Source organism: Schistocerca nitens, chromosome 9 (genome assembly GCF_023898315.1).
Source record: "Schistocerca nitens isolate TAMUIC-IGC-003100 chromosome 9, iqSchNite1.1, whole genome shotgun sequence".
NCBI classification, from domain to species: domain Eukaryota; kingdom Metazoa; phylum Arthropoda; class Insecta; order Orthoptera; family Acrididae; genus Schistocerca; species Schistocerca nitens.
In genome coordinates, this window is record NC_064622.1 from 287,740,739 (window position 1) to 287,757,683 (window position 16,945).

Consider the following 16,945-nt stretch of genomic DNA (forward strand, 5'->3'; position numbering starts at 1 on the left):
CAGTAGGGCAAAGGGAGTTCCAATAGGGAATATTTGCGGAGGAATAACCAGTTACAGTATTTACTTACCAAACAAGGAAACCACCTCAACCTTTCTTCATCTTCTCATCCCCTCTCTCATATCATATCTCCTCCCTCCCCCTCCCTGTTACCATGCGCTTCTCCCCTCTTCCTGTTGCCATGCCCTTCTCCCCTCTTCCTTTTCCACCTGCTCACTGCTCCTCTACACCTATCCACTGCCTTATGCATCTCCCTGTCATCCCCTCTCTTGTCCATTCCCTCCTCCATCTCAATCTGTTACCAGTCAAGCTCATCGGCACACACATCCCCTACAATAGAGCAGACAGATATTACTCCCACAATGCATCTGTCATGCATTGCAGGCCACTCATTAAGGGCTTGAAAATTTCTTATTTACCCCTGATGTACAGGCCACCGTGCAAAACAGGTCGATAAAGTACGCTGATACTACTCCAACACAACATGCCTCCTTTGTATGGTAGCCTACATGCCATGTCCTGGAAAACTCTTTCTTGCCCCTGACATGTATGCTGCCCTACAAAGTAGGCTGATTTGGTAGGTCGATACTCTTCACATGCAATATGCCTGTCATGCCAGGGGCTGGAGTAAAACCTTTTTTGCCCAAATCTCTGCTCCTATTAGAGCTAGGAGGTTATAAACCCACAGCACTAACACTCAAGAGGCCTGCTGTTTCTTTACCAAATTTGGCTGGAATCGATCCAGGTGTTTGGAAGTGCTCTCTCTGTACACCATCTGAACAAAAGTACTTGGGGACATTATGTTATACAGAACTGACCAGTACATGCCACGAGAGGTGGACCGGCCGGTATAAAAGGAGGTATGAGTGCTGTGTTGTCAGCCAAAAAGCAGAAATAGCAGACGGTTAGGTAGGGCTCAGAGGCTTCAAATCTGGACGGTCACTTGACTAACGAATCAATTTCAACCCTTCCAAAGCTGCCCAACTTTTGATGACGTGGTTGTGAGCTGGAAATGCGAAGTAACAACCACAGCTATACCAGGAACGGATTGACCTTACACACTGACAGGCTGAGACCATCGAACATCGCAGAGGGCGGTCGTAAGACGTCGTATGTAATCAGGTGAGGAGGAGGAGGAGATTAGTGTTTAACGTCCCGTCGACAACGAGGTCATTAGAGACGGAGCGCAAGCTCGGGTGAGGGAAGGATGGAGAAGGAAATCGGCCGTGCCCTTTCAAAGGAACCATCCCGGCATTTGCCTGAAGCGATTTAGGGAAATCACGGAAAACCTAAATCAGGATGGCCGGAGACGGGATTGAACCGTCGTCCTCCCGAATGCGAGTCCAGTGTGCTAACCACTGCGCCACCTCGCTCGGTGTAATCAGGTGAATGCTTCACTTCAGAGTTCCAAAGAGCTAACAGCGGACAAGCTGGCACAATGGCTGTGTGTAAGGAGTTAAAAAAATATAAGCCACACATTTCTCTAGTCAGTGATTAACAACACTTCAGTTGGTGTAAAGATCGGCGCCACTAAACCGTGGATAAATTGAAACGAGAGATATGGAGTGGTGAATCACGCTATACCCTGTGGCAACCCGATGGAACTGTTTGTGTTTGGTGAATACCTGCAGGACTTTACCTGCCATCATGTGTAGTGTCAACAATGACAGAGAAGGTGGTGCTATGATATTTTGGCGTTTTTCATGGTTAGTGTGTGGTCCTGTTGCTATACTTCAGAGAACTCTAAATGCAGAAGGATATGAACGCATCTCACAACACTGTGTACTGCATATGGTAGTGGAACAGTCCAAAGAAGCTGATTGCATCAGCGCGCCAATGCAACCTGTCATAAAGCAAAATTGTGAGGCAATGGTTTGTGGACAGTAACAATCCTGAATTGGACTGGCCAGCCTAGAATCCCCACCAGAACCAGTAGAACACCTTTCCGACTTCGATCGACATCCCAGCGTCCAACTTCACTACTTTCTCTGGTTTCGATTCTTGAGGAAGAATGGGCTGTCATTCCTCCACAGAAAGTGTCACCAGTAGGGTTCAAGCTGTCATAAAGGCGAGGGGTGGACACAACCCACATTAACGTCCACTAATAGATGTGTGAATAATTATCGTGAAAGAGCAATAAAGGTTTCCACGTCAGTTACAAAAATTACAACATTGTCGCGGTTTCTCGTTCACATCGTTCTCGCAATGTTTGTTTCTGGCTGCGCGCCGCACGTGTCTTTTTACAGCGCCGTGGCGGCTATTCAGCCACACGTCTGGGTTCAGCCTCAGTCGTAACTCTGCAGCTCCTTCACCTTTTGTCCGCTAGAAAGGCGGCAGCGTCGTCACGGGCAGACGAGCGCGAACGTCGCGGCTCCGAAACCGTGTAACCCCTTTCCCGTGACGGGCCGGGACTCGGCGGGCCTTTTTATGGGGGTCCGCAGCAAGTGCCATTGTTCCCTCCTACTGCTACCTAATCTGGCCACGATCCCGAGTGGCAGCGGCAAGACATCGCTCAAAAGTAGTGAGCCCAGCGTACGAAATAAAGACATCCTTAATTTATAACTGACCGTTTTTCGAATGCTGCGGCATGGTAATGCACAAAGAACATCGGATTTCACTCAGTCGCATTTTACGTTCACCGCCCTAATCATCGATTATGCCATCTCCATGAAAATTTACAATCGTCCGAGAAAATGCAACACTCTCAAGGACTGCGTTCAGTAGCAAGGGTCCTAGTGTTAGTGATTCATTTGTTTGGTCATCGGCGATCAAATGGCGTTCAGGAAGCCTTTCTGTGTTCCATCTGTTTTCATTCTCCAGGCAGTGCAGTCCTGAGTTTAGAGGTGAACACTGTTGATAACATTCATTCTAGGGTACAACCATGCACCGAATGTGATTACTCGTACATACTCTTGTTCAACGACTTCAGCAATTGGAATGGAGTCGCATTGTGTGCCTGCGAGAAGCTGGATGGATGCATCGACGGACTGCTGCACATGTTGGCACAATGTACGAGCGGCGTGTCGCCACTTTCTGTAGTGGTCTGTGGAACATTCTCACAGCCCTGGACAAGGTTCTGGGCGTCCGCGTAGTACAGTCGGACATCAATGTCGACGCATTGTGTGAGCGGCGGCAGCAACCGAACATCATGCGGGACAGACATCCTGCATCTGATTTGTCACCAAGGACCATGGAACCGTCTGCGTGCAGCAGGAATAAGATCACCTCTGGCCAGGCTACCAATGATACCACAACACTGCCAAGCACGGCTACTCCGGTGTCGTGAAAGAGACGGCTAGAGAGTGGAATGGTGCTCTGTTGTGTTCAGTGATGAGAGTAGGTTCTGTCTGTATGCGACTGAAGAACGTGGATGTGTGCGGCGTAGACCTGGTGAGTGGCCTATTCCAGATTGCTTTCACCCACGATGCGCAGGTTCCACCCGAGGCCTTGAATGTGTGGTGGCCATCAGCTAAAACAAGCGATCATATTTACCGTTCCTGCAGGTTGAATTAGCCTGTACCCGCTTCATTGCACGACGTTGGTATCCCTGTAGCACTGCCATTTGTTCGACGCAAAGGTTGCGCTTCTGCAAACAGTCGGTGCACGTCCACATTCAACTGCTGTGACGCAACATGCTGTTCGTGGTGTGCAACAACTGCCATGGCGAGCAAGGTCGCCAATTACGAACGTGTGTGACGTGGTAATGCAGGAGCTCATTTGTCTCCAGAGCCTGTAAGATACATCGCCGAACTGCAACAAGAGGTGCAAAATGCAGGACACCATGCGGATCATTTATGATCGTTTACATACTTGAATGCACGCCCGCATTACCGCCTGACGGGGGCACACCGTGTATTAGTGCTACTGTCTGGGCATCCTTTTGTGACATATGCAGTCGGAATTTTTTTACTGTGTGAACTACCTGTCACATCACAAAATATTAACCTTGAGGGCGTAGCTTTTTTTCAGTGTATTTTATCACTACAATGTTGTGGGATGCACAGTTAATAACCAGTGTGTTAGCTCAACTATGAGTACCAAGTGATTGGAAAATGTGCAGGTGGTTTCCGTTATCAAAGACCGAGTGCGGAAAGATGCTCATAATTATGACTTAAGTCGCTGACGTTAATTTGTAGCAGAATTATGGAAGACGTTTCACAAGCACGCGTTAAGACTTCCTTTGCGAACCAAAATCCGCTCCATAAGAATCGTGATGGATTCTGTAACCATAAGTCTTGCGAAACGTTGCTCGCTGTATTCTTCCATGAGGTCCAGAGCGTCGTAGACTTCGCTATTAGATTGATGCCGCGCTCATTGAGTCCCGAAGGCGTTAAGCGATCCAGATATGAGCGTACAGAGAATCGCACTAAATTTCTAACCGGATTCATAACTTAATGTCTGTTACCTCATTGCAACTGAACAAAATCGAAAGACGTAAAGGTAGTTGGAGTAGTACACCAGAGGGTTACAGAACCGCTATGAGCGTGTTCGCTGATGACGTTGCTTGCACGAAGGCTGTAATGCTAAAAGACCGAAACGAGATGCAGGAAATGTGCTAAATCCTCTAAATAGACTGTCTGTACTATAGTAGTCTGTCCTCTACTAAAGTACTGCTGTGCGGCATGAGATCTTTACCAGATAGGATTGACGGAGTGTATGGAAAAAGCTCTATGAAGGGCAGATTGTTTTTTATTATCGCGATATAGGGGGGAGGGGGTGTCACTAATATGACACGTTATTTGGGGTGGATATTTTTGAAAAAAAAGGTGTTTTACAAATTTTCCCCCGGAATGCGAAAATACTTCTTTGACGCCACCTAAAAGGGGAGAAATGATCATCGTAATAAAATAAGACCCACCAGAGCACGCATGAAAAAATTTAAATGTTAGTTTCCCCAGCGCGCTGTCAGTATATGGAACGGTAGAGAATTAGTGTGAAAGTGGTTCGATGAACCCTTTGTCAGGAACTTTAGTTTGAGCTGCAGTCGTCATGTAGCTGTAGATGTCGTGTACATGCAGAAGCCATGCAGAGAATTGACGACAGAGCCATGGCTGTTTTATTACGCTTTTGCCGATAAACTTCTGGAAAGAGTAACAACTGAGAGATACCCAGAAGTCACTATCAGGGCATCACTAAAGTAAAATGGCCATATAAATTGTAAACAAAGCAGATGTAGGGCAGAGATTCACAGGAGGAATCTTAAGGAAATGTGATTCTACCACCAAAAAAATGGCTTACAAAACACTTGTGCTACTGGTTCTTCAGTATAACCCACTACTGGTTGTGTTAATAGAAGAAATATTGAAGGTTTGTCAAGGGCGACGCATTTCCTCACGGGATCGTTTAGTAAGAGCGAGAGGGTTACTTCGATGCTTAACAAACTCCAGCAGCACTCGCTTCGAGAGAAATGTACATCTCGCAGAGCTTTACAGTTGAAATTTCGACGGCGAACGTTTGAGCGAGAGTACGGCAACATATTACCTCCTCCGTCATATGCCTCTCGTGATGGTCAAGACGAGAAAATCAGAGAAATTAGAGATCTTGTGGAGAGTCATTGCGGATCGTTGTCCCCACGGACGATTAACGAGTCGGACACGCAGACCGAGGAAATGATAGTGGTATTAGAAGCACCCTCCGCCAGACAACGTAAGGTGACTTCGTATAGATGTAACTAAGAAGAAGAAGAAGAAGAAGAAGAAGAAGAAGTGAAAGACAATAGTGAACATAACGTTTATCTGCCAGGAAGTTCGCTAACATCTGAAAATTGAGACATCTGAAGGATGTCAGAGGAGGAGTGGTAAATGGGATAGGAACGATCATTCGAAGCAAAAAAGTCCAGTAAACATGAGCTGCATAATGCGTAGCCTTAAGAGCTATGATAACTTCATCTTCGATACTGTGAACCAAATCTCTTCTTCTGCAATCGCACTGCTTTGCATATTTTGAGAGGAGATAGTATGGACCAAAACAAGAATAAAATTCTTATAGTACACATGGGTTCTCTAAAATTCACACATTGAGAACTACGTGCACCTCTAGAAGAACAGATGTTCCACAGCAGTGAAGATGAATTGCTCATAGCTCTGAAATAATGCATTTTAGAGCATATGTTTACTAGCCTTCTTTAGCTTCGAATGATCTTTCCTGTTATGTTGCTGAATACTGACCGTTCGACCTGAAACACCCTGTATGGGTAGCACAGCATTGAGGCGTTGCCGTAGAGACGTTCACAAAATCGCGTCACTTGACTGGTTGAGGTAGGTACACGAAGCTGCCATACTCAGCTCACTGCAACTGTCAGGTATCTTCCTGCACCGGCTCGACTACAGGGAAATGTGGGCGTTAATTATACGATAAGATGATCCTCAGTTTGTTCTTATCTCCCAAACCTATGGTAGCTGGGAAATGGTCGAGAAGGAACTTCCGTAAGTCATCCAACCTCAAATAAGATACTAAAGCGATTATGGGAAAAGGAAGGATGGAACATTAGGGCTTAATGCCCCATCAACGACGAGGTCATTAGAGTATATAGGCAGACCGAAGCGCCGAATGAAAATTTGTGCAAAGGCTGGGATTCTATTCAGAGTATCCTACTCACTGAGCAGATGCAGCAACCACTAACTCAGCCTTCCACAGTGGCTTCGCAGAGCTGCACTGCTGTCCTAGGACGCCTCACTCCTCAATCCTAATTCCTATTCGTACCTCAGCCCACTCTGTATTCCCCGTAATCTCGTGAGTTTAGGGGGAATACCACGTGGGCTGAGTTGCGAATGGGAATTCAGATTGAGGAGGGGAGGCGTGCTAGGGTAGTCCGTGCAACTCTGCAAAGCCACTGTGGCAGGTTGAGTTAGTGCTTAGTGCATCTGCTCAGTGAGTAGGATACGCACCCGTGCTACAAATTCTTGTTCGTGATGATGATGATTATTAGTGTTTTAGGGCGCACAACAGCGAGGTTATCAGCGCCCGTCTTGTTCGTAACTTCAGTCTGCATATACAGGGTGTTTACAAAAAGTTACGGCCAAACTTTCAGGAAACATTCCTCACACGCAAATAAAGAAAAGATGTTATGTCGACATGTGTCCGGAAAAGCTTAATTTCCATGTTAGAGCTCATTTTAGTTACGTCAGTATGTACTGTACTTCCTCGATTCAACGCCAGTTGGCCCAATTGAAGGAAGGTAATGTTAACTTCGGTGCTTGTGTTGACATGCGACTCATTGCTCTACAGTACTAGCATCAAGCACATCAGTACGTAGCATCAACAGGTTAGTGTTCATCACGAACGTGGTTTTGCAGTCAGTTCAATGTTTACAAATGCGGAGTTGGCAGATGCCCATTTGATGTATGGATTAGCACGGAGCAATAGCCGTGGCGCGGTACGTTTGTATCGAGACAGATTTCCAGAAAGAAGGTGTCCCGACAGGAAGACGTTCGAAGCAATTGATCGGCGTCTTAGGGAGCACGGAACATTCCAGCCTATGACTCGCGACTGGGGAAGACCTAGAACGAGGACACCTGCAATGCAATGGACGAGGCAATTCTTCGTGCAGTTGACGATAACCCTAATGTCAGCGTCAGAGAAATTGCTGCTGTACAATGTATGGAGAGTGCTACGGGAGAACCAGTTGTTTACGTACCATGTACAGCGTGTGCAGGCACTATCAGCAGCTGATTGGCCTCCACGGGTACACTTCTGCGAATGGTTAATCCAACAACGTGTCAATCCTCATTTCAGTGCAAATGTTCTCTTTACGGATGAGGCTTCATTCCAACGTGATCAAATTGTAAATTTTCACAATCAACATGTGTGGGCTGACGAGAATCCGCACGCAATTCTGCAATCACGTCATCAACACAGATTTTCTGTGAACGTTTGGGCAGGCATTGTTGATGATGTCTTGATTGGGCCACATGTTCTTCCACCTACGCTCAATGGAGCACGTTATCATGATTTCATACGGGATACTCTACCTGTGCTGCTAGAACATGTGCCTTTACAAGTACGGCACAACATGTGGTTCATGCACGATGGAGCTCCTGCACATTTCAGGGATTCCATGCGACGGAGAGTGGATGCATGTATCCTCGCTAACGGAGGACATTTTGAACATTTCCTGTAACAAAGTGTTTGAAGTCACGTTGGTACGTTCTGTTGCTGTGTGTTTCCATTCCATGATTAATGTGATTTGAAGAGAAGTAATAAAATGAGCCCTAACCTGGAAAGTAAGCGTTTCCGGACACATGTCCACATAACATATTTTCTTTCTGTGTGAGGAATGTTTGCTGAAAGTTTGGCCGTACCTTTTTGTAACACCCTGTATACATCTTAAGTGTTTGGGACTTGAAAAGTTCTCTGAAACTACATAGTTTCATTTCATTGAAGAGAGAAGTTTGGGTCAGGAAAGCATGGGGACGGAACCTGGCCAATCCTATTCAAAGGGACAATTCGTTTCCACCGATTTAGGGAAACCACGCAAAACATAAATTTGGACAACTGTGCCTGTATTTGAACCCCGTCCTTCCGAATGGAATCCAGTGCCTCACTACTGGGCCATGACACTCGGTGATATCGGAATGACTATTAGAGAGCAGCGGTTCCGCTCGTGCCTCTGCTACCATTAGTGGCAGAGAATTCGGTCACGTGCGGAGCGCGTCACGCGGCACCCCGGCTGGTGGTCAGCCTGCTGCCTCCGGCTGGGAGCAGTTGGCCAGTCGCAGCCCCAGTGGGCCCGCCAGAGAAAGTCGCCGCCGCGCTTAAGGTCAGCGTGTCGAAACGCCGCCACCTCACGCCACGTCCGAGCAAAGGTTTTGACGCCTCAGCTACTGTAGTGGTCAGCTCCCCCCACTCCTGTCCTCTCCCTGCCCCCTCCCAGCATCTCCATCTCACGACCACAAAAAAAATGGGTTTTTAACGTCATTGGACCGCACGCTCGGATAAGACATGAGACTGGGGTAGGAAATCTGACGTAATCTTTTCAATCAAACGAACCCAACATTCATTTTAATCGAGTTAGGTAAACGACGGGAAGGTTGAATCTGTATCGTGTACCATCTTTCCCTGCTCCGCTCCACCGCGATCACTGTCTACCTATTGAGGTAAATACCGAATGAAATAAAGTCCCATGCTTCTTGACAGAGCGTGGGGGGACGATGCGGGAGACCCGGATCGCCTTATTAGGCAATGTCCTAGTGGGGGTGGTTTGCCATTGCCTTCCTCCGACCATAATGGCGATGAATGATGATGAAGACGACACAACACCCAGTCATCACGAGGCAGGAAAAATCCCTGATCCCGCCGGGAATCGAACCCGGGACCCCGTGCTCGGGAAGCGAGAACGCTACCCCGAGACCACGAGCAGCGAATAGGTGCTTTAAATCAGCAACCTAAGCATCTCTAAACTGCAGACCCCAATATCATTTGTACTATCAATCGCTCTGTTTCAGTAGCACATTTTCTCCTAAGGGGCAACGTGACCTACAGAAAACGAATAATGTGCGCATTTGCATTACGCCGAAAAACTTCAGTTTCTGATATTCCGTCGTTATCTGCAGCAAGAGTAAAACAAACTACTGGACGTATGCAGTTGTCTTTTTGGTAATTGCAATTTCTACCAAATATCTAAGTTCGATATGCCTCGTGCTTGTTACCGAAAAACAGCTCATAATTCCAATAAAATAAAAACTAAAATTAAATAAAGGCGATGAAAAGTACTGCCTGAAAATCGTTCTTGGCAGATATTATAACCGGAGTGGGGATTGCAATCTCCCCCTTACGGAATTCTAAGTAGTCCTGTCGATAATAGGACCCATGGTTGACATGACAACATTACGGCCTATCTCACACGCATTGTCCTCCAAATGAGATGATCGTGTGGCGTTGTTGGCCGGGAGGCCCCATCCGAGGAAGTTCGGCCGCCGAGTGTGAGTTTTATTTGAATCGACGCCACATTGGGCGACTTGTGCGCCGGTGATGAGGATGAAATGATGAGAACAACACAACACCCAGTTCACGAGCGGAGAAAATCTCCAGCTCCGTCTGGGAATCGAACCCGGACCCGCTGCGTGGTAGGCAAGCACGTTACCACTGAGCTACGTAGGCGGGCATTGTCCTGTAGAATATATGATACTAGTTCCTCAAAACAACATGTCAGTAAATCAGCTATTTCAAGCTGATTGTGATCAGTAGAAGAGGTTGGTACACCAGTAGTAGATATACGGCATCAAAACTGTAAATTGTGGGAAAACAAGCCCAGCCACCACATGGACAGCCACGGATTGGCTGTGGGGTCGAAACGTCTGCGTCCCGCAGCGCTGGCTCATTCATCTGTGTTTCGTGCTCCCGCGACAACAGAACTCTCGTACGGATATAAAAGTCACTTACAAGTTGTTCGTCTTATGTGCTGACTTGTATGATAAAGATCGTAATTGCAACAATTACGAGGGGACATCGAAAACTAAGTTAAAAGTTATTATGGCAGACAGAGTAACTTCCACTCAGCGCTCCGCCACACTTCGAAGTGACACAGATACACGACAGTATTTTTCAATAGAGTTTCTCTAAACAGCAGTCGAAACGTTACCAATCGTTTAATTCCACGACAGCTGAAATAAGCTCCTTGGTTACGGAGCCATTCGAGAAACGCTGTGTGAACGTTCTCGTCCTTGGAAAATGTCTTCTCTCCCAGATCTTTATTCAGATTTCTCACAAGATATAAACCGCATGGTGAGAGATCTTCCTCCCTTTTCGCCCGTGTGGCGTCGATAAAACATTTCACTACGTCTGGATCCGACATTACATTCGTCCACATACCATCGGCATTTCACAGAGTCGGTGTGCAATTTAGTCGTTTTGACCACAAGAATCGTACTGTCCCGCTCAGATCAGCTTTAGAATACGCTTCCAGTTTCCGCTCACTGTGATACACCTGTTTATCCGTTCGGCAGCAGAACTGTGTCTGCAGGAAAAACTGAACACGTACCCTCTTGTGACAATAAGTCACCCTAGCTGCTTAATGGTGCTGTATTAACGGGGGACGACGCGTATAACTTAGTTTGCCTAGTGCCTACGTATGTGCACTTATCACAGGAATAGGAAATGTACGACAGAGAGAAGTTCAATGCCGTAACACGACAGACAAGAATAGTTAACTTCACACAGTGCTAAGATAGGTAATGTCGACTGCAGCCAAACAATGGCTATCGACCGAAACTTCAGACTTGTGCCGATTCAAGTCTAGGGAGATGGACGAAATACACTGTACTGACACACCTCACACGTACGTCAGCGGAAGTAGATAAATCTCGTCTTTTAAGGACTTGTCCTAAAGTAATTTACTTTGTGGAACCCATCCATTGGTTTAGAAAGCAATTTCTTGTCTTCTCTGACCTGAGCAACCAATTAACTAATTCCTTATTAGCGTCGAAGGCCCACAGCAACCACTGTGGGCCTCGACGATCCCTACTCCACGGAAGTCGTATCATATAGGATGGAGCATTTCCAATTATTGTAAGTTGGTATTAGCGATCACTGTTTACAGCTGATTGTGTCGTCTCGGAACATGATCTCATATGTTGTTCTCCCGGTTCAGGATTTGACGTAAAGAAGGAAAGACAGAAGAACCAAAGAGCAGTGCGTTTCCTCACAGGTTCATTTAGTAAGCGTAAAAACGCTCCGGAGACGCTCATCAGTGCTCTGTAATTGTACTAGATAGTAACCATGGGTTCCTCTGCCTCGTGATGACTGGGCGTTGTGTGATGTCCTTAGGTTAGTTAGGTTTAAGTAGTTCTAAGTTCTAGGGGACTGATTACCATCGATGTTAAGTCCCATAGTGCTCAGAGCCTTTTGAACCATTTGAAGTAATCATGGGGGCGTAGTTTGCGCAAAAGTATTTAGCGCAGAGCGGTTGATAAAAACGGCAGGGCGGAACCTGCATGCAGCGTGAGTGACACGCTAACAAAAGCAAGAATCGATACGAAAACAGCGGTATGTTACGTACAATTCGTCTTATTTGTGCTGGCGTCACTGGCACCCTAACGTTAGTAAACAAAAAACTGAAAAATGCTGTAACCTGGAACATAATTACTACAGAGGAAGTAAAAGGTAAAAATACAGTGATCAATAAAACAAGCAAAAGTGAAGGTACACAGAAAGGTACCGACACAAGAACTATAAAGCGTTGTAGCCTTCTCTGACAGGAGAGATTGATAGAAGGCATTCTTATGACGAAAGTGAGTTTTCCAACAGAACAGCTTTTTATAAAATCTTTTTAGACAGACGTAATTCTATCATACGCATGATACGTTATGGAGCGTCAAGCAGAAACCTGCTGCCGATTTGTGGGAGGCGGCCGTGGTGACCGAGCGGTTCTAGGCGCTTCAGTCCGGAACCGCGCGACTGCTACGGTCGCAGGTTCGAATCCTGCCTCGGGCATGGATGTGTGTGATGTCCTTAGGTTAGTTAGGTTTAAGTAGTTCTAAGTTCTACGGGACTGATGACTTCAGGTGTTAAGTCCCGTAGTGCTCAGAGCCATTTGCACCATATGATTTGTGGGATTCATTCTCATTAACGAATTAGAGGTACTCCAGCACGAGGCATATTGACAGTCGCGCATTACGAAATCGCAAGCGCTGCACACGATTCTGTTGTCACGTCGGAACAGGATCTCATATGGTGTTCTGCCGGTTCATTTAGTAAGCGTGAAAACGTTACGGAGACGCTCATCAAAGTTCAGTGGCAGACGCTCCAAGAGAGGCGTTGTGCTTCACGGTGTGGTTCACCGTTAGTCCCGAGAGCGACCGTTTCTAGAGGAGTCAATGAATACATCGCTTGCTCCTACGTATATCTCGCAAAAAGACCATGGACGTAAAATGCGGTGGCTTGTGGAGCATAGATGTAGATGTACAGACACATTGTGACCACCTCTCAAAACCCTCCCATCCGAATTTTACAGAGTCGGTGTGCAATTTAGTCGTTTAGACCACAAGAATCGTACTGTCCCGCTCAGATCAGCTCGAGAAGTACAGAAAGATAGTCAGTGAGATTCTGGAAGGTACCGACAGGGATCTGAAGCCATGACGACTCCAATCTCACGGCAAGCTGCCATAGGATTCTCGGATAAGGATCTATGGCTCGAACAGCCCGATCGAGGTGGTAACACGGATTCTGGATTGGGTTTAAATCTGAGGAGTTTGGTGGCCAGGGGAGTAGGGTAAGCTCATCCTGGCGTTCGTCGAACCACGCACGTACTCTGTGAGCTGTGTGACATACCGCACTGTCCAACTGTTACATGCCATCGTGCCAAGGAAAACAAACTGCCTGTAGTAGTGGATATTGTGTCCAAAGACAGAATACTTGTTCCATAGTGCCTTCCAGAATGACGAGATCACACAGGATGTACTACGAAAACATTCCCCAGATCGTAACACACTCTCCTCTGACCTCGGCCCTTCCGATAATTGTTGTAGATTGTTTGCTTCCAGACATTTCACTCCGTACACGCCAACGGCCATCTGTCATTTGAAAAGCCCACCAGTCCCCACTCAGTGGATGTCCAGTGCTGTACTTATGTGCAAATCCCAGCCTTGGTCGCCGATGAATAGCAGCCAGCATGGCAGTCAGCATGAACTAACCGCATACTGCGCAGGCCCATAAGCAACAACGATCGCTTAATGATAGTTGCGGAGACATTGTTGGTAGCTCCTTGGTTTATATGGGCTATCAGTTGCTCAACAGTTGCACGTCTATTCGCCCGTACAAATATCCGCAGCCGTCGTTAAGCACTTCCTTCTAATGGTCCGTGGTGCATCACATTTGCCTCGACTCCAGTTTTGGATTGCGCCATTTTGCCACGCGCACAAACCTAGCCGTTTCTGAAATGCTTCCACCCTTGGCCCGAAAAACAATGATTGTGTCCTTTTGGACGTCAGATAAATAGCCTCCCTCCCGCATTGCGACGACGACTGCTGCGTTATTTTGCGTCGCCCCCGACACGCTTTATATGCCCTCCGCTACTATAGCTGCCACCTACCGTGTGTGAGTGGTTATTACATGTCGACGTCGAACGTAGCCGGCGGTCACATTAATGCGACTGGACCGTGCAGATGTAGAAGAAGAGCACAAGAGAAGAGGCAGTGGCCTTGCCCTTTATACGCTGAAATATGCGCGGTAGGAAGGACACCACAAATAAAAAACCAGATAATAAATGAGGTGCAAGGGTGCGGAGATCGCTAATGAGAGTAGGCGTAAGGGCAGTGATTACCTGATTATCACGGCCAGCTCGCGGAGGCGTGGTCCGGGCTGCCGACAGAGGCGAAAATTATGGGGAGTCCGTGGAGCGGAACCCTTCTTAGCCGAGGCAAGTGGAGGTCGAGGCGGAACCTGCGGCCGCGCACCATCGCCATTTCTGGAAAATGCGGGGATTCCACAGCTAGCTGGTAGCCTTCTAGGGTAGCCCCTGTCTATGACGAGGCCCACTGCGATGATTTTTATCATTGCTGTAGGGCTCTACAGGGCAGAAATCACTGAGGTTACAACCGCAATTTTGGTGAAGGAAGTACGTTTAAGGTTTAGAGATCCGTGGGCAAGGACGCCTCTAGAGCTGAATTTGAACCTTAAGCTGGTCAATAATGGAGCAGGAAATCGGTCGTCGTCTCGCGGAGTAATTTAAGGAATCCGCGGAAAATTTAAATCTACGTGGCCGTAAAGAGATTTTCCAATGAGAGTCCACTGCATTTACCTCTGTTGCAGCTTTCTCCGTCCGTAACAATAATAAAGACACACGCGTACAACAGCAGATTTAGTAGACATAGCACTTGCAGAGGCACTGGGTACAGTACTGGTAATGCTTATATTTTATTTCTTACCAAAGAGACGGAAGAAACATAAACATAATGAGAGAAACTGGTCTGTTGTCGGACACTACGTAACAGGCTATAAGGTGAAATACATAGATAAATAAAAAAAATAGTCTCGGTGTTATCATCTAATAATACACCTCACTTAAAAACAAATAAGCTAACAGTCGCTTCTGTTCGCCAGACTAGTTTGGAAAATAAAATAAATTTATGGATTTATGGTTCAAATTCAGCATCCTCTGTTTCTGCTGTGCCTATTCTGCATAGTTTTTAGGACAGACGCTGTAGCTTTTGGAAAAAGTGCAAAAAGCAGATCTTGATATCTTGTCAGTGTAACGATCATTAGAAGCGGAGCTCTATCTCACAAGGAGAAACCTTTGTAGGTAGCTCTCGCACAGAGACCAAACATCGTACGGCGAAAGAAGGGTCACAATAAAAGGACCCTTACTTTGGGTCAGGTGCCAACATTCAATAGTTTCCGAGGAAATACGATTAAAGTCTGCACGCTACTTTATCAGTCTGCTCGCGTAGTGTAAAACTACATGGTGGCAATTATTGAATCCAGCAACAAACAACATTGACATTTACCTTACTTTTAGTCCGTTAACGTAAGTAGGCATCGACCTACTTTGAAAAGTGTTTGTTTGTACAAAAATACACTAAGTATTGTTACAGTCCGTTGACTGCCCAAAAATACTAGCCCCTAACTACCAATACCTCCTGTGAAAACCGCACGTTGGTAGCACTTTCTATTTTCGCAATATTTGCGGTCGAGTTTCAGGTGATTCAAGATAAATTTTTGCTTTCTCCATGGCGGTAACTGTCACAGAAACACGTGAACCAAACAAAAAAAAATCAGAACACCACAAGAAAGATACAAAGGCGCATTTATCAGTGTGAATATCATTAGGAAAAGCAATCCCGCGTTATCGTTGCTAAATACTTGGCGATCTGGCGAAAAATGGAGCCTGTAACTGATTATGGATGAAGGCAAGTGTTTCGAATACGTCAGTTAAGATTTCCCTTTGCTGTCAGATGAGATTGGGGAACTTCCATAATCGGCTGATGTTGTTCTTCACTTACATGTTAATTTACACAAGCCAGGGTCGATAGAATAGCATTCACCTCACTGGAATTACTTTCAATGAACACGTTGGTACTCTGACTTCATAGGTAAACAGCCCATCGTGTACAGAAATGAGTTTCCATGATAAAAATCTATTTTTAATTACATTTGAAACACTTATTTCTTTTGTCAACAATACTATTTCGTATTGTCCCAAAAAATGTCTCATACTTCGGCGACAGCGAAACGTGCAGAAAAAACAGTATTGTATTTCAACACCGGGAACAAAAATTGGGACTACAGCACTACGCTAGCAACGCACTTTCTTTGACACTGCGCAAGCAGACTGATAAAGCTACGTCGAAAGTTTGACAATTGTCTTCTCAGAAATTGTTGAATCTTGTCAGCCACGTGAAAAGGTGTTCCTTCATTTTCATCCTTCTTCCGCCGTGCAACGTTTCGTCTGTGTCAGAGAACGACATATGGAGGATTCTTCTTGACAGGTGGATAAACTTGGAGAAAAGATACGGTTTAGTATTACTGAAGTACGCATTACGACATAAGGCTGTAGAGATTTCGAAAACCAAGATAAACCGAAATGTGGGTGGTCGTTTCGCAGCTTGAGACACAAAAGTTTCATATTTTATCGCTGCGGCACCTCGCTTAGCTAGGAGTCAAGATAGAGTTGACTATACAGTAGTGCTGAGTCCCTCAAGTTGGTAATGTGCCTGGTTAGATTTATGAATAATTGATTTCTAGTCGAGGTTTTAAACAGCTTCGGCGAGTAACATGGCAAGAAATGAATTTGAGGGTGAGTTTGTCAGCGGAAATGAGGTGTAGTGAGCTGTTGAGCGCCACACGTTGTGGATATTTCACAACTGACGCAACTTCGTAGCCACGGTCGTTCTAAGACTGTGCGCTGATGTTACTGTTCCCGCTGAAGTTCTTTGTCATTAACGACGCGGCGGCGGCGCCGCTTGGATGTTAAGCCGACAGAATACGATCAGTGTCCCTTCACGCTCGATTAGG

The 16,945-nt window shown here is 46.2% G+C and overlaps 1 protein-coding gene and 1 long non-coding RNA gene across 2 annotated transcripts in view; one reads left to right on the forward strand and one right to left on the reverse strand.

Moving 5' to 3' along the window:
• The window catches only part of LOC126203799 (uncharacterized), a 332,644-nt gene that overhangs the window by 300,279 nt on the left and 15,420 nt on the right, over positions 1 to 16,945 (reverse strand). The gene's annotated exons all lie outside the window — the stretch shown is intronic.
• Positions 1 to 16,945, forward strand: part of LOC126203797 (scavenger receptor class B member 1) — a 435,744-nt gene that overhangs the window by 145,342 nt on the left and 273,457 nt on the right. The gene's annotated exons all lie outside the window — the stretch shown is intronic.